The sequence below is a fragment of the Miniopterus schreibersii genome (assembly GCF_964146895.1).
Source record: "Miniopterus schreibersii genome assembly, chromosome: 7".
In the NCBI taxonomy this organism is placed as follows: Eukaryota; Metazoa; Chordata; class Mammalia; order Chiroptera; family Miniopteridae; genus Miniopterus; species Miniopterus schreibersii.
In genome coordinates, this window is record NC_138108.1 from 82,053,494 (window position 1) to 82,073,572 (window position 20,079).

The window sequence follows — 20,079 nt, forward strand, 5'->3', positions numbered from 1 at the left end:
GTAAAAAAAGTCCTAACTCCACTATTCAGCAGCTCTGCAAGTCACGTGTGCCCCAGTCATCAAGCTAGACAGAGATAACAAGCACCAGGCGCTAGAGTGCAGGTCCGACAGTAGACAGAAGCCCCAGTGGGGGGCTGGGAGCTCCAGCACTTTGTGGTTTGAAGGGGGATGTGGCAGAGGAGGGTTTAAGTGGTGGGAGAGGATTCGGAGGCCAGGCTTCCTTCTCACAGCCGCCCTTCCTCAGCAGGACAGGATGAGATGTGCTTTAACCCACTGTGCCCCTGATTAGCAGGTCCCGGACCAATTGCCGCATCTTCTTTTTCCCCTGAAATGAGACAGTCTATTGATTCCGCTTTGAAAAATGAAGATCTCGTGTCTGGAAACATAATTTATTTTGGTCACAAGGAAGCCATGCTAAAAAGTAGAAATACTTACGTATCCCTCTACAATGCAGCATTGATGCAAATGAGTTCAGGCAGTAAAAGTGACTCTTCATTATTCCACTTTTACAGTGATCCTTCTCCCAGGAGCATAAATATTAATACAGTCACACTTGCCAAGAGGGTGAATTGCTAAACCTGCAGAGGCCCCAGGAGCAATACACTTCAAGCCATTGTCTGAGGATGACAGAGTGATGCTCAGCCCCCCAGGAAGAAATGCTGATGGGTACAACTCACACCTCACTGGCAGGCAAAGGCAGCTGGAGGGATAGTCAGGAAGGAAAGACCCCTGAGGTTCCAGATGCGGGCCTCCTAGCCGGTTAGGCAGTCTCTGCCACTCCCCTCGACCCCCACAACCATAATTTTCATTCCCATCATGGTCTCCCTACTCCACAATCACTCACCTCTTCTAGCACTTGGCCAGAGAGAAAAGCCCAGACGAGGACCCTGGAGAACCTAAATGTAGGTGCAGGCACTTGCAATAAGGTAGTTAGCTCCTGTCTGTCCCCTTCGCTTCCTCAGGATCAGCAAAGCCCTACTTTCCGCCTCATCTCCCCACTGGGGCTGCCCAACCCCTTCTCCAGACAACTCATGACAAATTACTGCTTCTCCTCAATCACTTTTCTCTTCTTTTCTTCCCCAAAATTATGAGTGTGGAGCAAAGGTATCTTAATTACCTAGTTTAAATTGAGTAACTTATTCTCTTCTAAGGATCAGAACATTAACTGATTTTCCCCAAAATATGTCTACACGGATACCTCTACAACAGTAAACAGTAAGACTAGCAAATGGTGCGTATAAAACATGCGGGGTAAATGTTTATAGATTTTTGTTGTGTTTTCCTTTCTTTTACTACTCTTGATGACAGCTCACACTTATCTCCTTACATTTCCTCGTCTTGGAATGGAATTCTCTTTTGTAATTTCCTATCTGCCTATTTCTTTTTCACCTTATTTTTATTGTTGACTCTATTACAGCTGTCCTCATTTTATATCCCTTTGCCCACCTCCACCCAGCCCCACACTCCCTTCCATCTGGCCGTCACCACACTGCAGTCTGTGTCTATGGGTTACACATGTATGTTCTTTGGTTAATTCCTTCACCTTCTTTCATCTAGTTCTCCCTTCCCCCCAACTCTGACAGCTGTCAGTCTGCTCCATGCATCCATGCCTCTGATTCTATTTTGTTCCTCAGTTTATATCGTTCATTAGATTCCACATATAAGTGAGATCATATGGTATTTATATTTCTCTGACTAGTTTATTTCACTTAGCATAATAATCTCCAGGTCCATCCATGCTGTTGCAAAAGGTAAGATTTTTATTTATGGCTGCATAGTATTTTATTGTGTAAATATACCACAGTGTTTTTATCCACTCCTCTATTGATGGGCACTTGGGCTGTTTCCAGATCTTGACTATTGTAAATAACACTGCAGTGAATATGGGGATGTACATATTCTTGTGAATTAATGTTTCAAGATTCTTAAGATACATTCACAGGAGTTGGACCTCTGGGCCAAGAGGTATCTCGATTTTTAATCTTTTGAGGAAACTCCATATTGTTTTCCATGGTGGCTGAACCAGTCTGCATTCCCACCAACAGTGCACAAGGGTTTTCTTTTCTCCACACCCTCGCCAGCATGTGTCATTTGTTGATTTGTTGATGGAGCCGTTCTGACAGATGTGAGCTGATAACATTTTGTGGTTTTCATTTGCATCTCTCTGATGATTAGTGACCTTGACCATTTTTTCAATGGCCTATTGGCCATCTGCATGTCGTCTTTGGAGAAGTGTTTATTCAGTTTTTTTGCTCATTTTTTAAATTAAGTTGTTTGTTTTCCTGGTGTGAGTTGTATAAGTTCTTTATATATTTTGGAATTTAACCCCATATCAGATGTGTCATTGGCAAATATGTTCTCCCATACAGTGTGTTCCCTTTTTCATTTTTTTGATGATTTCTTTTGCTTAGTAAAAGCTTTTTAGTTTGATGTAGCCCCATTTGATTTTTTTCATTTATTTCCTTTGCCCTAGGAGATACATGAACAAAAATATTGCTCCAAGAGATGTCTGAGATTTTAATGCCTATGTTTTCTTCTAGGATTTTTATGGCTTTTGTGTATAGTGTAAGTTGATGAGCTAGTTTCTTTCTTTCTTTTTTTTTTTTTTTGCATCTACCTGTCTAATTTTCCCAGCACCATTGATTGAATGGATGGTTGTTACCCCATTGTATGTTCTTGCCTCCTTTGTCAAATATTAATTGAACATAAAAGCACAGACTTATTTCTGGGCCCTCTGTTTTGTTCCATTGATCTATATGCCTGTTCTTATGTCTGTACCAGGCTGTTTTGATTACTATAGCTTTGTAGTATAGTTTGATATCAAGTATTGTGATATCTCCAACACTGTTCTTCTTTCTCAAGATTGTTGAGGCTCTTCAGGGTCTTTTTTGGTTCCATATGTGAAATATGCCATTGGTATTTTAATAGAAATTGCATTGAATCTATAGATTGCTTTGCCTAGTATGTATATTTTAATGATGTTAATTTTTCTAATCCATGAACACAATATATGCTTCCAGATTATTTGTATCTTCCTCAATTTCTTTTTTCAAATTTTATAGTCTTCCAAGTACAGGTCTTCAACCTTCTTGGTTAAATTATTTTAGGTTTCTTATTTTTTGTTGCTGTAGTAAATGAGATTGTTTTCTTTGTTTCTCTTTCTGATAGTTCATTATTGGTGTATAAAAATGCCACTGATTTCTGAATATTGATTTTGTGCCCTGCTCCTTTACTAAATTTATTTTTTAGATCTAGTAGTTTTTTGGTGGAGTCTTTATGGTTTTCTACATATAGTATTATATCATCTGTGAGTAATAACAGTTTTACTTCCTCCTTTCCAATTTGGATGCCTCTTATTTCTTCTTGTTGTTTAATTGCTATAGCTAGAACTCCCAGTACTATGTTGAATGAGTAGTGAAAGCAATTTCCACAAACACCCAAGCCCAGCAGAGGGAGCCACAGACTTGTGGATCACTGATAGCTCCAAATAGGTTGCCCAGGGCCAGTCACAGATAGCATCCGACATTGCCCTGCACCAGAGTCACTATGTAGAGGCCCAAAATCAATATATCCAATGGCCATCTTCAGACAACAACAGAACAGGATCCAATAAGCCTCACAAGCAATATTTCCACAGGAAGATATAGGCAGGCACCAAATTCACCTGAGGCAAATTCCACTTCATGTGATCAGCACCTGTACAGCAGCCTGCATGCTGTGTTGGTGGTTGAGCCTCAATGGCAGCCAGCCTGAGTGTTGATCCCAAGAACACACAGGTCAATAGCAATGAAGACTCAGTTACAACAGGAGAGCCCACATAGCACTTCTGATGGACATTCTTAGAGCACCTAGCTCAGGTGACCAAGTAGACTTCACCTCTACCTGTAACATAAGCACACCCTACCAAGACTAGGAGTTGTAGAAGATCAACCTAAGACATAGAAACAAACCCAAATAGGCAGTAATAATGGGGAGACAAAGAAAAAGCCCCTAATTAAAGAACAAGAGAATTCTCCAGAAGAAGAGCTAAATGAAATGGAGATAAGCAATTTATCAGACATAGAGTTCAGAGTAGTGATTATAAGGATGCTCAACAGCATGAAAGAGGGCATAGAAACCATAATAAAGGACCAGTCATGAATGAAGAATGTAATATCAGAAATAAAGAAAAAATGGGAAGGAATAAAGAGTAGGCTCGATGAGGCAGAGAATTGAATCAGCAATTGGGAAAATAAGGCAGAAAAAAATGCCCAATCAGAGCAGCAAAATTACAAAAGAATTTTTAAAAATGAGGATAGTTTAAGGGACATTTGGGACAACATAAAGCATAACCACATCTGCATCTGAGGGATACCAGAAGGAGAAGAGAGAAAGTAAGAGATCAAGAACATATTTGAAGAAATAATAACAGAAAAATTCCTTTACCTGGTGAAGGAAAAAGACATACAAGTTCAGGAAGTATAGAAAGTGCCCAAAAATATGGACCCAAAGAGGCCCACACCAATATACATCATAACTAAAATGCCAAAAGTTAAAGACAAAGAGAAAATCTTAAATGTCACAAGAGAAAGGCAGTCAGTTACCTACAAGGGAGCATCCATAAGAGTTCTAGCTGATTTCTCAACAGAAATATTTCAGGCCAGAAGGGATTGGCATGAAATATTCAAAGTGATAAAAAGCAAGGACCTACAACTAAGACTACTTTACCCAGCAAAGCTATCATTTAAAACTGAAGGAAAGCCCAGCCAGATGTGGCTCAGCGGCTGAGCATTGACCTAGGATCCAGGAGATTGGTTTGATTCCCAGTCATTGCACATGCTCAGGTTGTGGGCTTGATCCACAGTCAGGGGTGTGCAAGAGGCAACCAATCAATGACTCCTCTCTCATCATGAACGTTTCCACTCTCTCTCATTGGTAACCCATGCATCTTTTAATAACATGCTATTTAGCCTCCATTTGCTTGAATATTTTTGAGCATTTTTATCATGGTTGATTTCTAGTCTTATGCCAATGGAAAGTAAAAAGCTGGGATAGCAATACTTATATCAGACAAAACAGCCTTTACAAGATGGAGAAGATGCTAACTACAATTTCAATCTTCTTAAATTTATTGAGATGTCTTCTGTGTCTTAACATGTGGTCTGTCATTGAAAATGTTCCATGTACACTTGAGAAGCATGTATATTTTGTTGCTTTGGGGTGAAATGTTCTGTAAATTTCAATTAAATCCATCTGATCTGGTGTGTCATTTAAGGTCACTGTTTCCTTGTTGATATTTTGACTGGAAGATCTATCCATTGATGGCAGTGGGGTGCTAAAGTCCCCTATTATGAACTATTTCTGTCAATATCTCCCTTAAAGTCCACCAAGAGATTTTTTAGATATATTTGGATGCTCCCATTCCATTTTGGGAGCATAAATGTTTACAAGTGTTATATCACCTTGTTGGATTGATCCCTTTAACGTTATGCAGTGTTCTTTTATCTTATTAGAGTTTGTTTTAAAGACTATTTTGTCTGATATAAGTATTCCTACCCCACCTTTTTCTTTCCATTTGCATGAAATATCTTTTTTAATCCTTTTACTTTCAGTCTGTGTATATCTTTTGTTCTGAGATGGGTCTCTTATAGACAGCATATATATAGGTCTTGTTTTTTTATCCATCTAGCTTCCCTATGTCTTTTGATTGAAGTGTTTAATTCATTTACATTAAGGTTATTATTGATAGATACTTATTTATTGCCATTTTTTCCCATTATACCTATGTTTCTCTCTATATTTCTTCTTCTTTTTAAAACAGTCCCATTACCATTTCTTCAATACTGGTTTGGTGGTAATGAACTCCTTTAGCTGTATTTTTATGTCTGGGAAGTTCATTATTTCACCTTCAATTTTAAATGATAGCCTTGCTGAAGAGAGTAGTCTTGGTTGCAGGTCCTTACTTTTCATGAATTTGAATATATCATGCCAATCTCTTCTGGCTTGAAGTGTTTTTGTTTAGAGATCAGCTGAAAGCCTTTTGGGAGCTCCCTGGTAGGTAACTGGCTGCCTGTCTCTTGCTGCCTTTAAGATTATTTCTTTGTCTTTAAACTTTGCCATTTTAATTATGATGTGTCTTGATGTTAGTTCTCTTGTGTGATTTTTTCCTTCGCCAGGTTAGGGAAGTTTTCGGCCATTATTTCTTCAAATAAGTACTCTATCTCTTGCTCACTTTTCTCCTTAGGATACAGATGTTATGCTTGACATTGTCCAAGAGGTTCCTTAGACTTTCTTCACTAATCTTAATTGTCTTTTCTTTTTGATGCTCTGCTTGGCTGTTTAATTTTATCTTGTCTTCCAAATCACTGATTCAATCCTCTGCTTTATCTAACCTGCTGTTGATTCCTTCTTGTGTATTCTTCATTTCAGATATTGTATTATTCATTTATGACTTGTTATTTTTATGTTTTACGTCCTTTTCAGGTCATCCATTCTTCCCCTAAGGCCCTTGAGCATCCTTATAACCATTGTTTTAGACTCTGCATCTGGTTTTTTGGTAGCTTCCATTTCATCCATTTCATTTAATTCTTCTTCTGGGGATTTCTTTTGTTCTTTCATTGGGGCATTTTTCTTTCTCTCCCTTTTGTCTCTGTGTATTAGGTCAATTTGTTGTGACTCCCACCCTTGTTCTGATGGCTTTATGATGTAGGTGTCTTGTTGGGCTCAGTGACACAATCTTCCAGATCACCTGAGCTTCTTGCTCAAGGAATATTTCTTATCAGTTATGTGCATCCCCTGTTGCAGTTAAGTCTTAAATGCTGTTGTCCCTTTTGTGGGTGGGGTTAACCCTTCAGGATGGATGACTATAAGGGTAAACCTCAATCATCATGTATGAGGCACTGTGCAGGGGCTTCCCCCTGAGGTGGAATTTCTCCCAGCAGTATCTGCTGCCTGCTGGGATCCCCCTTTGGGTATGATGTTTATGTGGTTAGCTGGGTCAAGCTCTGGTGTGGACTGAAGCCCACCACTGGTTGTGTTGGTTCTTTGTCCACTTGGTTTGGGTTCAGGTACAGGTTGATGTCAGATGTTGTGTATAATCATCCTTGGGCTACCTGTCATGAGCTACCACACTGTTCACTGTTTGTGTCTGCATCTACTGGACCTGAGTGTTCATGGGAGGGGCCAAACTGTGTATAGGAGTCAGCTTCCTCCAGCTTAGAGCTGGAGGCAGATCTTAAGAGGATCAAGGCTCCCTGAGGTCTGCCTCTACCTATCAACTACTCCATCACCCCCTAAGGTTGCCTGGTCTTCCTCCAGGGCCTTCTGAAGAAAGACTGAAGACTGGGCCCAGGCTAGCTTCTGTCCTCAACCTCTTCCACAGGTTGTGAGCTAGGTAGGGCAGGGCAAACAGAATCAGAAGGATAGGCCTAGTGTGCCCCTTAGTTGGGAATCATGCAGTAAGGAACTCAATGAGGGGAAAGTGGCCCCTGCTTCAAAGCCAAACCACTGCTTCTCTGCCAGAATCTCCAACTCTTTTTTCCTCTGGAGGGTCTTGCTGCAGGTTCAGGTTGGGTACAGCCAGCTGTCCTCTCTGCAGAAGCAAGCTCAACTGCTCCAGGCTCAGGGGGATACATGGAAAGAGTCTCCTATTAGGGATGATGCTGGCCCAGCCTGCAGGAGGAGGAAAAGCACTTTGTCCTGGTCCCAGACAATAGCTTCTGAGGGTCTTACACTTTGAATGTTCCAGCTCTGAGCCACTATCCCTTTCCCCCACAGACTGATCCCAGTAGTGCGGGGTATCCAAGACTTGGCAGGACTGATCCAAACAGTCTCCTAGTGCCCACAGCCTGTAGGAGGAGGGTGGGCTTTTCTTTTCCTGGGTATAGCATGAACTGAACTCTCAGGAGAGATAGGATCTGCATCCCCACAGTGCAGCCACACAACTCAGCACTCAACTGTCTGGTTCCCAAACAAAAGCTTCCCTGGGAGATACCTTCTGAAAGTCCCACCTTTGTGGCACTCTGGTCTCCCTAAGCCACCAAAGCAGCAGGATGGGGCCAGCCAAGTGATTCAACAGGTTGGGAAGGTGCATCTGCTATGCACTCAAGCTGGGAGACTGGCCCTCTTTCCCAAGCCTCACAATTTAGTTACTGTCTGGATTTCTGCCAAAAGCTTCCCCCCCAAAAATGAGGGCCTCTTAAAGTCACTGCTGTGTGTAGCCAACAGACCCCTCTGCAGGACCTGAGTATGGCAGTGTGACCTCACCAGCAGTTGGAGTCCAGACGGTGCACTCCTTAGGCTAGTGCTGTAACAATAGGAGCACTGGTCCCTGGGAGTCTGGGGTCTGGGTCTCCCAGATGGACTGAATCCCACTGATTTCCACCACCAGATGCTATGTGGGCGCCTCTCCCCATTTCTGTTGCTCTGGGTTGTAGATCCCTGCATGGGGTTGAGACTCCACACTCCTAGGGGGAGGGGGTTTGTAGCTGCAATATCCCTCTGGCTTCTCAGCCACCACCACACCTGAGTGCAGAGACAGACCTTTCTGTGTCTCCACCATTCTTGCCAGTCTCTATGTGGCTTCTTCTGTAAATTCTTGGTCATAGTTTAATTCAGTTAGCTAATTCACACTGATTTAGCTATAAATCTAATTTGGGTCTGGGGGGCAGGTGGGTGTAGCTTCCACCTACTTTGCAGCCACCTTAGAATCTCTTATCTGTCTTTTATTAGTATCAAAACTACCCTTGGAAATTAAGATATTATTCCACTCTGCCAAAAAAAAAAAAACCCCTAGAGAGATGACTGCCATGGGTCTTTCAGGCATTACTGCTGTTGAAGTCCTTTACTAAAGGTTTTAGTACCTCTGTCAAACCATCCAGATTATATGAAGAAAGAGAAGATGCCCTTGTGATGGAGGACCTGACAGCTAGGGACGAGCAGAAGTGACTTCTGATCAGGAAGACACTCTCTTCCTACACTGGATAAAACAGTCTGCAGCTCAACACATATTTTAGTGGCTGCTAATGACTAGATGGATGAAAACCTGCATAACACTCCTTCCAGCAAGTGTCTGAGTTCAAAAGCAGCCAGCCTCTCTGGGCCTCCAGATAGCATTTAAGAATCTAACAAACCAGAACCTTTGAAAAGCAAATTTAAACAAGAGTTTAATTTGTTTCTGTTTGGTTTGGCCAAGGTTTAAAATAGCTCCATCAGATTTTCTCAAAGATCTTTGCCTTTTAAAGAGAATGCCTGCCTTGGCAACCCAAAGCAACACGTTTCTCAAGTTATAATGTAAAACAAGATGAATCATTGAGATTGCTAAACTATTACCATGTGGAATACTTTCATTTTATTCATAATATATTTATTAAGGACCCACTATATGTCAGACACTGTTCTAGGGGATTGGAGACATCAGTGAACAAAATAGACTGGAATCTCTCTCTTCATGGGTTTGGAAATTTTGAGTCTTCTAATTCTGGAACATAGGGTTATATTTTAATTTCCAAAATATTTTGTCTGACACAATGGTGGCTGTTCCTTTAGTAGCCAACATGCATTAAATGCATATTATGTGCCCAACACTCAAGGACAAAAAATGAATACATGTTGATCCTTGCTCCTGAGAAAGTACAGTCCCCTAGCTCTGGCTTGTGACAGCTGCTGCAGTGGAAGCACATACAGGGCCAGAGGGCCAACCGGAATGGGGACAAGACTAATTAGTGGAGGCAAGGAAGGCTGGTTACAGCAGATATTGCTAGAGCTGAATGTGGGAGGATGAGTAGCTGATCCCCTGATGAGTAAGTGGAGACAGGTGTAGGGTAATGGAGAGAATGGATAGTCCAGGTGGAGAAAATATATTGACCAAGGCAGAGACAGAACAGAAAGCCTGGTGTGTTTGAAATGGGCATCAGATAGTAAATAGTGCCTTATCCCAAAATAAAAGTGGGGCCTGTAGAATTAATGCTCAAGGTTTTCTCAGCTTCTTTTGAGGCAAACAAGTCTCAACCCAAAGCCCATACAACTTCTAAGAAATATGCAAGCCCGATGCTTCTGTGAATAGGACACTTAATGTTGCATCAGGGAAGAAGCATTTTGGGTCTTGCAGGACAGAAATGATGCAGGGCTTAGTTCAGCCGACACTACTAAACCCAAAGGAAGATGATAAGTCATCAAATTTTCTGGAAAGCACACTTTTTAGGGCTTATATGTGGGTCACTTCGAAGGCCAGTCCTTGATAGTCCCCCAAACACGTGCTTCAGTGATGGGCCTGTTTGTCTTCACAGCCTTGCTCACTGTGGAGAGCTAAATATGCCTCTAATATTTACCTGTGCTGGGAAAACTGCTCCTACATACATCCCTTTGAGGGAAATAGCCAAGATCAACACAGGATGACATATACTAAATGAAGAAACAAACAAAAATATTTATTTCTCCATCCACAGACCACAGTGCCTCCTGAGGGCGAGAACAAGTTGGCAGCAGCGACAGAGCATCCACACGGGCACTGACAGTCTCTATGAAGGCCAGCTATGTAAGGGTTTCTTTTTATATGAGAGAGGTCTATGGAAAAACATAGTAAAAGGAAAATTGTTTATATCTTAAATAGTTTCTTTATGACAGTTCTGGGAGTACATATATCAAAACTTATTTTGTTTGGGGTTAGAATAGGTAGTACTATTAAGTACCAGGTACTTTAAATACTTTATCCCACTAAATTCAGACTCTTCCAATTTAGGCATCATCACTGACATTCCACACGTTATGAAACAAGCAAGAGTGGGAGGTGCCCAGGGGCCTTAGTAACAGTGGTTCAGTTTGCAATTAAGGAAGATTCATCTGGCTCCAGACACCATGGTCTTTCTTCCAGGAACATTACTCTGCATGAGTTTTGCACATGGCTGAATATATAAATATGTAACATTTAAACATGCACACTGCATGCCTTAGGTGAGTTTCCCTAGAAGTAAATCCTGAGACAAGGATCATGAGAAAATTACTTTTTGAGGAGAAACTAGTGAGAGAGACAGACAGGAGAGCCAAGAAAGATGCACATTCAGACAAATATCATTGTGCAGAAGCAGTTTCAGGTGATGCTGCAACGGGGATCATGAGTGTAATTTGTGTTTGGAGCCACCTTGCCCAGGTAAGAAAGCTGGGCTTCCATGACCTTGCACCTGTAAGTCGCCAAGAAGGGCTGCTCTGGAATAATATAAACTCTCAGGCATTCCAGCTCTCTGCAGGAATCATCCAATTGGCCTGAAGACAGTACCTGAAATAAGGCAAGGACTCCCTAAATTGGGGCAGAATTGCCCCAACATTAAAAGGATCTCAGAGGATGTATGCAGAGCACCAAAGTTCTGCTATCATATTTCAAAGCAAATTCTCACAACCAAAAATATGAGCACAGGTTCATTCTCCAACAGGTGGATCCACAAACAACACCAGTACTAGCCCCTGTCCCACTCACCTGCAGCAGGGTCTGGATCTGCAGGGTCCCCTCTCTGCACTTTCTCCTAGACCACTGCATCAATTCTGACAAAGGCAGCATGGGCCTTATATGTGGTGCCACCAGCTGCTAGAGCATGGATTCGGAATCTTCCCTTCCTTGCAGGTGCCTGCTCAGGGTGCCGGAAGTATATCCCCTGGATACCCTGTACCCTCCAAGCCTCAGCCTATTTGCCACAGTGCATATTCTGTCTTCACAGGGCTGTGACAGGTCTGGAGTCTCTGTTTTGTTCTTGCAATCTCCACCTCTGAGAAGCACACCCTAATTTCTGTGGGCCATGATGAACAGCTGCATATTATAAGGTTATCAAGGTTATAGAGACATTGGTTCACACCTGGCTTCTCCCACATACTAGCCCTGGATTTTGGGTAAGTAACCTAACTCCTTTCGGTTTCTCATCTGTTAATTGGCTCAGGAGTTCTTGTGAGGATTTAGTGTGGTCATGAATAAAACAACTACTCAATGATGGATAGCTGCCATTCTGTTATTACAGTATTGTTACTGTAATTTTCTCTCTTGGAACCATTACTCCCTAAGGTATCAATGGTAGGCCAAATTGGATCTAAATTCATAATTCTCTTTGGTAAACAAAGTGAAACTATTGGCTGGTCTATCAGAAGGTTGGCTCTAAAATCAATAGATCACCAGAGTTCTCCTTGCTTACTTTTCTTGGACCACTGAAATTTCATTTTCAAAGAAACGGAATCTGCACAAGCTAAACAATGTCAACCTTGGCCTCAGCAGCATATAGACCAAACTCTATAACTCTAGCTGAGGCTTTTACCACATGGGGAACTGTGCTGTACACTGACATCTGGCGACCTAGATGCTTTATACATAGTGTGGATGTCTGGCTTGCAGGGTGGTGGGAGAGGGAGCAGGAGAGATCTAAATGAACCAATTAAAAACAACAGCAGGACCCACCAGTGTTCTTAAGAGAACTAACCCTGAACTCATGACAGCATCCACTGCATAGAATTCATAAAACATCTCCTATGTATTTAGAATGTCAGTACTTACATACTATCCTGGAAAGAACTGATAAATCAACCATTCAAATCACTGTCTGTGTTCTGTAGTTCACATGAGAATCCTCATTGAGAAGGCTAATGTTAGCCACTGCTTCATCAATACACATGCAAATGGAAGTGAGAGAGTATAAAGGACTTGCCCATTCCATGGCATATCACAAAGCCAAAGGTAGGAAAGGTACTGGTTAAGGAGCCCCTAGGGTGCTATGAAACTTATCTCTGGGAGCCATCTTAAAATAAATCCTTTAAATCTTTTCCCCTCTCTCACTTTCCCTCCCCCAATTTCTTTTCTTCTCCCTCTCCTCCCCCAAACTCACTCTCCTTCCCTTCCTCCCTATATCTCTAGAAATTGAGAAGAGAGATTGAGAGAGGGAGAGAAAGAGAATCTTGCAGTGAGATTTAATGCAGACACAGCACACACCAACACAAGAGTAGCAATGTTAAGTAAGGTAAAAGGTATTGAAAGATATTCAACAGATTGCTGCAGCTATTTGGGGTCGTTTGGGTTACATATATATTTTTGGAGTATTTGTTCTTGGTCTGTGAAATATACCAATGGTATTTTAATAGGGATTGCATTGAATCTATAGATTACTTCTGGTAGTATGGACATTTTAATGTCAGTTCTTCCAATGCATGAACATGGTGTATGTATCCACTTGTTTATACCTTTCTCTCTTTTCTCAACGTCCTGTAGTTTTCCAAGCACAAGTCTTTTATCTCCTTGGTTAAGTTTATTCTTAAGTATCTTAATTTTTTTGTTTCAATGATAAATGGGATTGTTTTTCAGTTTCTCTTTCTGAGAGTTCATTATTGGTATATAAAAATACCATAGATTTTTGGATATTAATTTTGTATCCTGCTACTTTGCTGAATTCATTTCTTAAATCTAGTAATATTTTTGGTGGAGTCTTTGCTTCTTCCTTTCCAATTTGGATCCATTTTATTTTTTCTTCTTGCCTGATCACTATGGCTAAGACTTCTAATACTATGTTGAATGAGAATGGTGAAAGTGGACACCCATGTCTTGTTCCTGTTCTTAAGGAAATAGTTTTAGTTTTTCCCTATTGAGTATGATGTTGGCTGTAGGTCAGATATGGCCTTTATTATGTTAAGGAATGATCCGCCTATTCCCACTTTGCTGAGAGTTTTTATCAAAAATGGGTATTGGATATTGCCAAATGCTTTTTCTGAATCTATTGATATGATCATGTGATTTTTGTTTTTCAATTTGTTTATGTGCTGTATCACATTTGTTGATTTGTGAATATTATATCAGCCTTGCAAGCCTGGAAAAAAATCTCACTTGATCATGGTGTATGATCTTTTTTTTATATTGCTGGATTTGAAAATACCCTAATACAGCAGCAATCTTGAGAAAGAAGAACAAAGTTGGAGGGATCAAAATACCAGATATCAAGTTATTCTATAAATCCATTGCAATCAAAACAGCCTGGCACTGGCACAAGAACAGGCATATAGATCAATGGAACAGAATAGAACTTAGAAATGGACCCAAACTATTATGCTCAATTAATATTTGACAAAGGAGGCAAGAGCATACAATGGAGTAAAGACAGTCTCTTCAATAATGGTGTTGGAAAAATTGGACAGGTACATGCAAAAAAATGAAACTAGACCACCAGCTTTCACCGTACACAAGAATAAACTCAAAATGAATAAAAGACTTAAGTGTAAGTCATGACCCATAAAAATCCTAGAAGAAAACATAGGCAGCATAATCTCAGACATATCACAGAGCAAAATTTTCACTGATACATCGCCTAGGGCAAGAGAAACAAAGGAAAAAATAAACAAACGGGAAACATCAAACTAAAAAGCTTCTGCACAGCAAAATAAATCAGCACAAAAATGAAAAGGGAGCCCACTGTATGGGAGAACACATTTGTCAATGATACATCTGATAAGGGGTTAATTTCCAAAATATATAAAATACTCATAAAACTCAACAAAAGAAAGACAAACAATCCAATTAAAAAATGGGCAGAGTACTTGAATAGACACTTCTCCAAAGAGGACATACAAATTTCCAAGAGACATATGAAAAAGTGTTCAACATCACTAATCATCAGAGAGATGCAAATTAAAATGACAATGAGGTCTCACCTCACACCTGTCTGAATGGCTATCATCTGTAAATCAACAAATGACACGTGCTGGCGAGGGTGTGGAGAAAGGGGAACCTAGTACACTGCTGGTGGGAATGCAGACTGGGGCAGCCACTATGGAAAACAGTGTGGAGGTTCCTCAAAAAATTAAAAATGGAACTGCCATTTGACCCAGTGACCCCACTTCTAGAAGTATATCCTAAGAATCCCGAAACACAAATCAGAAAGAATATATGCACCCCTATGTTCAAAGCAGTGCAATTTGCAATAGCTAAGATCTGGAAAGAGCCCAAGTGTCCATCAGTAGATGAGTGGATAAAAATGAGGTGGTTCATTTACACCATGGAATATTATGCAGCTTTGAAAAAGAAGGATCTCTTACCCTTTGAGATAGCATAGAGGGTCCTTAATATTATTATACTAAGTGAAATAAGCCAGTCAGAGGAAGACAAACATCACATGATCTCACTCACATGTGTAATCCAATGAGCAAAATAAACTGACAATAAAATAGAGCCAGTGGCATGGAGGCATGAAACAGATCTCAGAGCAAAGGTGTGGGTGGGGGAGAGGGGCGGGAAGAGATTAACCAGGAAAATTATATGCATATATATGCATTGCCCATGGACAGACAATAGGGTAGCAAAGGACTGGAACAGGGTGGGAACCAGGTGGAGAGGGCAATGGCGGAAAATTGGACATCTATAATAATTTCAACAATAAAAATTAAAAAAAGATATTCAAAAGAGAACGAAGAAGCTTGGGAGTTATCCACCCTAGGCTCCTCATTTAATGATGTCAGTGATTCTTCTACTCTGTGATTCCATAATACCTTGTGCTGACACTCCCAGAATCTGTCCCACTGAATCACAATTGTCTGCTCTTGTATTTATCTTCCCACTGAATCATGATAGCAGGAAACAAGTTCAATCCTTTCTATCTCAATCTCCTAGCAGTGGCTGGCACATCAAAGGCATTAATTCAGAGTAAGTAAGTGAGTAAACAAGTAAACCAGCTAATGAAAGCCATGTCAGAAATTGTAGCGCAATGGGTTCAGATGGTTATCCAGCACGGGAAACATCTACTGCCAAAGTGAGTCAACTTACCAGTTCTTTACAATACTTTGACATTGGAAAATATTGTAATTTATAACTTGATCAAAACCATATACATTTTATTTTGACATGTCAAAAATAATTTAAGTAAAATTTTACACCATTCAAATTAGTATTCAAGCCAATGTAATGCCTACAAGAATACTTAATTTTCTCATCTTGAGAAATGTTATAGCTGAGCTACATTGGGTTGAATTGAAAGAAAACTCAAGTTGCAATAATTTACATGCTAAATAAATCCTATGGAAAATTATTGAAAATTTAATTGCCAATAAGTCTTATTCTGGTACTTTAAATCAATAAATTAGGTTGAGTGTGGATTTTGAGAAGTTGAAGACTGAATGCATGTCCTGTCTACACAGGGTACTTGCAACTCAGCTCTAGCCTATTATTGGGCCAGTTTTTCAAAAGAAACCAGAAATGTGGTTTAGTTTCATACATGTGCAACCTCCCAGCTTTTAAATGTTAGCCGACATTGCGTACACAAAACAAATATGCTTGTTGCCTGGACTTAGCCTGCGGACTTAAGAATCTAAATGACTATTTGGGTAAAAAACAAAATTTGAGAGGCATGCAGCATCTGTACACTGGTCAATGTGAGCCAACTAGAAGATTTATGCTGCTATTTTTAAAAATTCTTTGTTACACCTCCAGGCATTTAGTCCAAATTTCTGAAAACAATGGGTATTTCAGACACAGATTTTACCTATTGGAAGATTACAATTTGGAACAAAGCAAGTTATAAATAAATAAATAAATAAATAAGGAAAATTGACTACTTCTATTTTTGTGCTCAAATTGTATATGTTCTTCTATCACAACTCTATACAACTCTTTGTTTTTGGCTCATGGAACTTATAACTTTAACTTTTGAAATTTCAATTATGTGTTATAAGACCCAAAGTTCAATGATATGCAAAAAAATTATCTTTTTGCTGCGATATAAAGGTGAAATACAAATGTGATGAGAGTGACATAACTCGTGAGACAGCCTTACCCATAGCCAAGCAGCTGATTTCAACACATACTCATCTTTTTTTATTCTCTAATTATCACACATATTTTAAGAAGAGACGGAAATATTGTTTTTTAAAAGCGCCACTACTAGATCTTAATACATGTAGACAAAAAACCAACCTTTAGGGCTGGTAAAGAACAAGAAAAGAAAGCGAGGTCTTCACCTTACGTCGAACTCTCAGCCGCATGTCAGAATTGAAGGGCGGCTCCTTGAAAACAGTCTTCGCTTGGCACTCAAGAGTGTACTATCTCTTGGCTCTGCTTGTGTCTTACTATTCACCCACTCTCACTCCCCTCTCCAGGTCCCCTTCATCGTCTCAACATCTAAATTTTGGAGTTGTGTAGAGTTCAGTGCTCACTCCTCTCCTCTCTACATGCTTACTCCCCAGGGGATCTCGGCTGGAAATAAGGTTGCAAATAACACCCACACTTGGGGACTCCCAAATCCTCATTACCAGCCCTGACTTCTCCCCTGCCCTCAGACCAGACTTCAGACGCATACATTCAGCTGCCCACTCTCCATAGCCACTTATTTCCTATCTAAAATGCATCAAGTCCAAACCTTGTCTTCATTCCTCCCCAGCCCTACCCCAAAAATGCTCATATCTAATCTTCCCATCTCCATAAACTGCCACTTTTGGCTACCAGATACTTAGGACAAAAGTCTAGATATGTTCTTGTTTTTATTTCTCATAGCGCATCACAATCTAACATCAAATACTGTTGACTCTTCCTCTGACATATATCTAGAGTCTGCCCTTCCCACCATCTCCAGTCGAGGTCAGCCTGACGTCTTCCACCGAAACAATTCCATTGTTCATTACCTGCTCTCCCTGGTTCACCCTTGCCACCTTCCAGGCTATTCCCAACATACCAGGTAGAATGATTTGGTGAAACAGAAGTGTAGAAGAGGAAAACCTTAATTTATTTTTTCTCTACACTCAGGTTCTCCAGCTAAGGTTCTGAAAATTAGACAGAACAAAAGACAGATTAATAAGAAGAAAAAAACTTACTAATAGATGCATTGCATGGACACATGGGAATACGCAGGGACCAGTAACTTTCAAGGATGGTTAGAGCTTGGAGTTTTATAACATTGTAACAAAAGTACAGTAACTTTCTAGGGACTTAACAAGACAAAGAAAAGAGACTTTGAGCTTGCAAGGGCAGTCATTGTAAAAAAGTAAATATATAGGGGAAACTAATGGAGTATAAGGACAGTTTTTGTCAAGATTTACACTGTAGATTCCTCTGGTGCCAACCATGGGCTGATAAGCATCTGGAGTTGTCTCTGATGAGATTTTAAAAAGTCCTGCCCTTCCTGGTAGAACAGGGAGCGCAAAGAGTTTTCCTTCTCTGTGTTTGTTCTTAATTGCCTTTAGGTCAGAATAACCCACAGGCCAGTGTGGCATATTTTGGGGTGGCATACTCTGAGCTTCTACAAAAGCCAGATCATTACTCTTCTACTCAAAACCCACTACAAGCTGCCCATGCCTTTCCTCACACAGGTTGGCCGTAAGATTTGGAAATAAAAAGTGTGTGATTTTATTGTACTATGCTATTATATTAAATCACATTGTATTCCTGTGTTTCCAGGCTTCTTAAACACTCCTCAGCAGGGCCTGTGCAACCTGCAGCCATGCCTAAGAGAGCCTCACCTCCCTTCCTCCCTCTTCTTCCCGACAGCCAGGCTCACTTCCCGACTCGGCCTGAGCGTGTCCGCCTCGCTCCTGCCTCAGCTGTCTGCACTTGCACATACCTGACATCAGTGAGGCTCACTCCTTCTCTGTTCAAATGTAACCGTATCAGGGTGCCTTCCTAGCACCCCGTCTCTATCCCCTCAACGGACTTTGCTCTTCACTGTCTTTATCTCCATCTGCATCAATATAAGTTCCATGGGAATTCCTGGCAGTGCATGCCCAATAAATATTTATTGAATTAAAATGACTAAGCATTGTAGAGGACCTGAATAAGGTTCATTTTTCAGTTTTAATTTATTGAATGTTAAGGCAACAATACGGTGTGAAATCAGTCTTAGAAGCTTCGATATGGCTTCTCTTGAATGTCAGGAACCCTCTGCACTTGGAGATCCTTGAGGGGGACTAGGTCTTAAGGGTCTCTGTGTCTCAGGGCTACAAAACTACTTGCACAGAATGGATGACTAATAAAATATGACTGAATGATTAAATAGAGGGTGATGAACTAATGCTTGGATCAATTGAAATAAAGCAAAAGGAGCACAAGAAATTATTACACATCCCACTTGACACTTTGCAAAAGAAGACAAAGAATTCTGAATTGCAAAAAAATCTTCCTAAGATACACAGCTGTAGTAGACGCTGAACATGGCATTCAAAGGTGGCCTTTTTGTCTCCCTACCTGGGAATGGACTGCATGTCCATCTATCCGCTCTTCAGAGGAAAGGCCAGGAGAAAGTCATAAAAGAGAGAAGCATATGGAGCATTGTGTCCTGGACTAGTGGGTGGATCCAGGTATTCACGTCCCCGGGGATGTGTGGTAATGAGACATTAAACGACAAGACAGAAGGATATGCCCAGGCTGCACCCAGGTGTGCTCAGCTTCCTCCAGGTATGCACGTTTCTCTTTACAGAGCCAGGTAAGTGTTTCATCATTTGAAAACTAAAATTCATAAACTGTGATTTCTCTGACACAGCCTCGCAAATTGTGTGAACCAACACAGACTGAGACAAGGGGCCCAAAGAGAGCTTAAACTGTGTCTGATCGCAGAGTTTCATCTGCCAGTTTTCCTGCCGTTTCCATGCAGCAGAACTGAGACCTCTGGGCAATGGAAGCTATTGCCCATGATGCCAGCCTCGCAAGCAGCTGTAATTCTGTTTCCTTGCAGGTTCTGTTGCCACAATTCTCCTACCAACTAGGTTTGCTGGTTTTCCACCCACAGCTCCTGCCTTCCTTCTGTCGGGTGATTAATTGTGGGTCTTGAAAAGGAGACCAAGCTTGAAATTCAGAACAGCTGAGTGAAATGAGGTTGGTTTGTTGGATATTAAGGGGGAAGAAAATGCAATCAGCAGGCATTTTGTTTCTTGTACAGAAAAGTTACTCTCTATAAATTTAGTTCTTGATAGTGTGAGGAACGTCCCCACTGTGAGGTGCACACCTCACTAAAGCACCCTCACTTCACCTCATGTCCTGAAATTTTCTACAGCAAAGGGGATGTGATGGGCTATTTAAGGCACCAGGCGACAGGCAGAGTTCATGCTCAATAGGCCAGGTTTGTAGTCCCCTCCCTGTGTTCAAATGAAAGTCTTTTCTTCCTTCCT